Raw genomic sequence first — 6,825 nt, 5'->3', positions numbered from 1 at the left:
TGAGCAAACTAGATTCAGAAAATTAACCACAACAAAAAATTCCTGCCAACCTTACAGCAAAGACAGAAAATCCTGATGCAGGAACCAGTTTCAATTCAAATCATCACTGAAATTCCAAGGCTAAATATAATGGGAGACTTAATCTAAAAAGAAGTGGAGGGGAGGAGAGGGAAATCAAGTCCCAGAGATCAGCCCCACATATATCATGGGGTTTAGTTCTAGCTGTAGAATTAGCCAGGAGAGCCCATTCAGTGTATTCCCTCTCCTTTATTCCCCCTTTTTGATCTTTGACTACTGGGATTATGCATATATAATACATGTATAGAAGCTGTCTATAGGGAATTTGGGTTTGATTTAGTCTTTATTTCTCCTGCTTATAACTTTTCATGAGGTTAGTCATAGCCAGTACCACAGGGTTGGAAAGTACTTTGAAGGCATACCACTATTTGACAACTGGGTCCCAATTTGAGCCTAACTGCCACCCTGCACGTGAAGGGTGTACTGCATTTATTCCAGACAAATTCTAGCTCCCAACCTCTCCAGGACCAGTGTCCCAAGTAATCACATAACCAAGGATAGTAGGCTAAACTCCTTTCATGTATCAAGGAGAATGAATTTTAACACAAAGTGCAGAGGGAACAGAACACTCAATAAGGAAAGGAATTGATCAGCAAAGATGAAATAGGACAGCTAGTGACTTTTTGACTACAAGGGGCAGGAAGGGGCTTCCTGCTTAGACACCAGAGGTGGGGAAGTTCATCAGCAGTCTGCCCCTCTGCTCCAGAAAGAAAGGAAGCCACCTCTGATTCACTCCACAGCACAGAAATCCCCTCACCCAGGTGCACCTGCCCACCCTGTGGTTCTCATGATCTATCTGAATACAAGCACCTGGGAGGAAACGTCAGGCATATCCAGCCTGCCTCCCCTAGGTCTTTCTCTCAAGATGAAAAGCTGCTGTCTCTCACCTATTCCTTCCCATAATGCTACATGAATTAGTGCCATCCATATCCCATCCCCAAAATCCACCTTCAAGAATTTCACTACAAAGCATCAATTGTTGTAGGTGCTGAAAATTCTGGTGTCTTCAAAGCAGAAAGACAGAGAAAGACAGAGACAGAGACAGAGAGACAGAGAGAGACAGAGACAAAGAAACAGAGACAGAGACAGAGAGATAGAGATAGAGAGACAGAGAGACAGAGAGAGAGACATTTAATTCTTTATCATTAAGCACTGAATATGTGACCTGAGTACTCTAAAGGTTTTCAGAGTGAGGGATCAGTGAGTAACCTAGGAAGGCTTTGGAAAGGAGGCAGGACTGAAAGAGGAGGTGAGATTGGGATAAATAGAAGGGTAGGCCAATTCATACTGGGTGGGCCAGGACGTACATGAGGACAACTCACGTCACTGAAATAGGAGTGGATTCCCAAGACTGCCCCCCAGGCTGGTGAGATCTCCCTCATTTCTATGCCTGCACTTTGGGGGGGCTGCCCAAAGTTGACAGTGGTGCCAGTTAGAGATCTTTCCCAGATGCGGCCACTGAATTTTCAGGAGGACCAGTGTATGATCCAGGCCAGGGGTGGGGAACCTGTGGCCTTAATTAACTTTAAAATTAACAAATAGTTTTCATTTTTTTAAATTATTAAGTACATAGTAGTTAGATTTTTACAAAATAATGTCCATTTTTAAGTATATCTAATCGAAGTTTCTTGAATGTGGTCTTACTTGATTACAAATAAATTGGTAACACGAAAAAGTTTCCCACCTCTGATCCAGACAATATGTTTTGAAGGAAAATGCAGTTTAACATTTAAAGTCCTTCATAACCTAGCCTGCTTCTACCTTTCCAGTTTTCTTACACTTTATTCTTCTACACAAACTCTTCAAAAGAAAAGCCCTGCCCAGATAGAGGAATTCCCTGACAGAAAGATATAAGCCATAACACAGCTCCTTCTAAGGGGCAAAGGAAATCCAGCTTTCCTCCCTCGAGCCTAATTCTCATCCCTGCCCCCAGCCTCTGGCCAAAGAGGGCCAAAGAAAAATATGCTGGGAGGGCATATAGTCCTGTCCCACACAAGCTCCCTCCCCCAGATCAAAAAATTGAGGAGCAGAGAAAAACTTTTCTATTTGATTTCTTCCCACAACAGATCCTGTTGCCCCATCCACAGACTGTCGACCCCCACACCACTCTCTGGTCCTTCCCACTTCTCTGAGCACTGGGGTGGGAGTAGCAGGATGACTTTTAAAGTTTATATAGCTCTTTAAGTTTTGCTGAGAGATTTATATAAACTACTTCATTTGGTTTCACAATGTTATGATCCTTGCTTCACAGATGAAGAAACACGTAAAGTTTACATGACTTATCAAAGGATCACGCAGTTAGTTAAATGTCACAGTTGAATCACAAACCCAAATGCTTTATCACTTCCAAGTTCCACTTTCTCTGTTATGACACGGTGCCTCTGAAAAAGGATACAAGCAGCCTCATTCCCAGATTCCCTGTCTACCTGTCAAAGTCATGTAAGTCCCTGGTCCCTGTCATAGACGCAGGTTACTTGCTGTCCCTGTCACAGATATTAATAATTCTGTGTACCTGTCACAGACACTGACCTCTGTAATTTTTTCACAGTGTCTTATGAACCCATACAACCCTGTTGCAGTTGCTGAGCTTCCTGAATCAGAGATCCCGGTCCTCCTTGCTCCACTGAGACACCGAGCAACTATATGGCTGTCATCCACTCTGCACTAGCAGTTGGGAAGATCAGGAAAGGCTAGAAGATGTGTTTGCGCTGCATCTTAAAGAAGAGAGGGAGTCAATGAGGCAAAGGTGAGGAATAGGTGCATTTCAGACATAGGCGATGATCCACGCAAAGACAAGGAAGTGGCAGATGGTGTGTTTTGTATAAGGAACAGAGAGAAGAGTGATTTGACTCTATTTCAGAGTTGGAGAGGAGAGCAGCGCAGGGAATGGCCAATGAGGCTGGAAAGATAGGCTGGAGCCAATTGCACAGGGCTTTAAAAAGTAAGTTTTATGTTATCTTAGAACTACTAGAAAGTCACTGGAATTATTAGCTGAATAGAGCAGACACATGGTCTACTCTGCTCTTAAAAAAAATATTCTGGCAGCTAGGTAGCAAAGTGGAGAGACAGCTGGACTGGCATCAGGAAGACCTGAGTTCAATTCCAACTTCAGACAATTACTATCTGTATGACCTTAGACAAGTCACTTGACCTTTACCTTCCTCATTTTCCTCACCTGTAAAATGTGGATAATATTAGCAGCTACCTCACAGGGCTGTTGTGATTTAAAAAAAAAAAAAAAGACTATTTATAAAGTGCTTAGTACAGTTCCTGGCACATATTGGGCACCATGTAAATGTTTATTCCCTTCCTTCCTAGTAATATGTATGACGTATTAGTGATTAGAGACTTGAGGCAGGGAGACCAATTAGGGGTTTGTTGCATTAATCTAGGCAAGAGGTAGGTGATAATGGCATGAAATAAGATGGCAGCTGTGTGAATGGAGAAAAAAGGTTCTGATGTAAGAAATATTGAATATACTTGAACACAACTGTCATATCTACCTCCCACTCCAAGCCTATTTTCTCTTCTACAGGCTAAACACCCCCAATTCCTTACATTGTTATTCAAATAGCACGGTCTCAAGACCCTTCAGAATGTTAATTTCCTTCCTCGGGACCCTCTCCAACTTATCAGTGTCCTTTCTAACCTGAACAAAATACTTCAGTTGTGGTCTGATCAAGGAAGCAATCTCTGCTCCTGGATATGATGTCTCTCTTAACGTAACTCAAGATCAAATGAGCTATTATGGTGCCATGACACATTGTTAACCCATGTTGAGCTTGCAGTCCACTAAAACTACCAATTTTCTTCAGTCAAACTGCCATCTAACCATACCTGCATATTCTGTATGAAGTTGAAGTTGATTCTTTGAACCCATGTGTGGAAGAACTTACATTTATCTCTATTATTTTACATTTGTTGCTATGAACATTCTTCTTACTAGATTCATCCTAATTCTCTGTTTCAGGGGTTCTCAAATATTTTTGTCTCAGGACCTCTTTTGTTGTTGCTGTTATACTCTTAAAAATTATTGTTATTGTTCAGTCATTTTGGTCATGTCTGACTCTTCATGACCCCATTTGGGTTTTTCTTGCCAAAGATACTGGAGTGATTTACCATTTCCTTCTCCAGTTCATTTCTTCAGATGAAGAAACTGAGGCAAACAGGGTTAAATGACTTGCCCAGGGTGACAGAGCCAGTAAGTGTCTGAGGCCAGATTTGAACTTGGTTTTCCTGACTGAATCTAGGTCTGTTGCTCTATCCATTATGCTACTTAGCTGCCCTTAAAAATTATTGAGGACTACACAAAAAGCTTTTCTTTTGACCATTTTGATATTGTTTTGACCATTTGGATATTGATATTGTTTCAATAGTTTGATATTGACCATGTGAAAAATTAGAATGCCATTATTATTATGAAAATAGTTTTGACCTATCAGACCCCTTGAAAGTGTTGCAGAGATCTCAAGATATCCCCAGACCACACTTTGAGATCCATTGCTCCATCATGTCTAAGATCTTTTGTAGGCTTAACTCAGACATCTAGTTTATTAACTAGGGTTCCTTGCTTTATGTTGACTGACAAGCATGTCATTTGTCCCTTTATCTAACTCATTGATAAAGATGTAAAAAAAAAAATCATAGGGCCAAATAGAAATCCCTGGGACATTCCTCTAGATTCTTGCATCCAAGCTGTCTTTAGAAGTTAATCATTCTTTGAGTCCTACCACTCAACCAGTTCCAAATCCAACCAGTTGTACTATTTATTGACTATCCTACATCTGTTCATCTCTTCCACAAGAAAAGCATAATGTACTATAACTTTTTCCCTCCTAAAAATCTATATAAATTATATTTTCAGGATTCCCCTGATCTATCAGTTATAGTAACCCTATCAACAAAGGAAATAAAGTTAATCTTTGACCTACCCTTGATGAAGCCATAAACACCCTGGATGATCACCACTTTGGGTGGTAGATGTTCAATAACCATCTCTTCAATATCTTAGAGTTCTAGAATTTTCCTAGGAATTGATATCAAGATAATTGGCCTATAGCCTGAAGATTCCATCCTCTTTTTTTTTTTTGAAGGAGGGAAACACATTTGTCCTTTTCCAAGCTAGAGGTCACTCTTGCTTTTTCCAAGTTTTTTTTTTCAGATATCACTGAGAGTGATTCAGCAAACACATTGGTGAGTTCTTTCAGTACCCAAGCATGTGGTTTATCTTTAATTTTAATTTATCAAGAGTGTTAAAGAATTATTATTATTATTATTATTATTATTTGCTTTTTGGTGAGGCAATCGGGGTTAAGTGACTTGCCCAGGGTCACATAGCTAGTAAGTGTCAAGTGTCTGAGGCTGGATTTGAACTCAGGTCCTCCTGACTCCAAGGCCAGAGATCTATCCACTGCACCACCTAGCCACCCTGATTTATTTTAATATCTTAGGATCATATAGATTTGGCTATGATGTTCCTGGAAGTTTTCATTTTGGATTTTTTTTCAGGAGATGATGACCACATTCTTTCTATTTTCCTATGGCCATCTTGATCTGACAGATCTGGGCAGTTTTCTTTTCATAATTTCTTAGAATATCATGTCCAGATTCTTTCTAGTCATAGCTTTCAAAAGGGCCAATGACTCTTAAATTATTTCTCATTGCCTTATTTTCTTTTTTTTAAATGGTTCAAAGATTTGATTCTAATAGCTTTAATTACAGTGCTTGTCTATCAAAATGAAAACTGAAAACAAGTACATGAAACAGTTGATTCCTAATTATGTATTGAAAGTAGTAAGAGTTTCCACAACAACAAACAAACCAGTTCTGAGCTTTTCCCAAGATAAAGTTTAACAGCTCCAGTTTCTTCAGTGTTTATCAAAATGCAAAAAAAAAAAAAAAGGAAAACTCTTTTTTTCAGGTGGCAAATCTGACTCTTATAGTAATGAGAGATAGTAAAGGACATTTCACATTTATAGAGGGATTGTTCCAAAATGCAACCAAATACTTCCAGAATGGAATGACTCCCCAAGCTCTCATGCTCAATTTATTTTCTTTCAAAATCTAGACACCACAGAGAGATTTCTGGTGTTCTTGACTGTATTTTTGAAATATCTCCACCCAAGCTTTGGGGCTAACATAGGCTATGCTTACTGTGGAGAGGTTTCAAACAGAAGCACCACACACTTGACCAAAATTAAAAGGCTGATTTTTTGTTGTCCAAATATGTCAGAAAGCTCTTCTCAATGTTTGTAACAAGCCATTATTATGTCCTTCCAAAGAGTTATTCAAGTATGATGGAGAACTAAAAACCAACCACCGAAATGGATCTCAACATAGATATCACAAGCCAGTAGGAGTAGCATTCAGCTCTGCTGCTGCACATTAACCACCCAGCAACCCAAGTGTCAATGTTCTTAAAATCCCTTCCCAGTACTAAATGGTGAGTTAATTTTTTTACAATAAAAAAAGCTGAGTAATATTACATAGGAGTGCCAGAAACTGCCCCCATTGGAAACAAAAACTATTTACATTAAATAAGAAACCTGTTTTCAGGCCTGTATTTGCCACATTTACAGTGTGGTGCAATACATACTGTGACAAAGGATAGGAAAAACAGCTTCCAGTACTTGACACCACAAGGAAGCACAGTTTGCCATATGAGAGTGAAGCGAAGGGTGAATAGGAGAAAATAAGAGGGAGAGAAGGAAAGAGGGAGGAAGAACTTTTGTTGCTTCATTTCTGGTT

The sequence above is a fragment of the Vombatus ursinus genome, unplaced genomic scaffold (genome assembly GCF_900497805.2).
Source record: "Vombatus ursinus unplaced genomic scaffold, bare-nosed wombat genome assembly UNPS02012319.1, whole genome shotgun sequence".
In the NCBI taxonomy this organism is placed as follows: Eukaryota; Metazoa; Chordata; class Mammalia; order Diprotodontia; family Vombatidae; genus Vombatus; species Vombatus ursinus.
The sequence above is the reverse complement of the archived record's forward strand: the minus strand, read 5'-3'. Positions refer to the sequence as shown.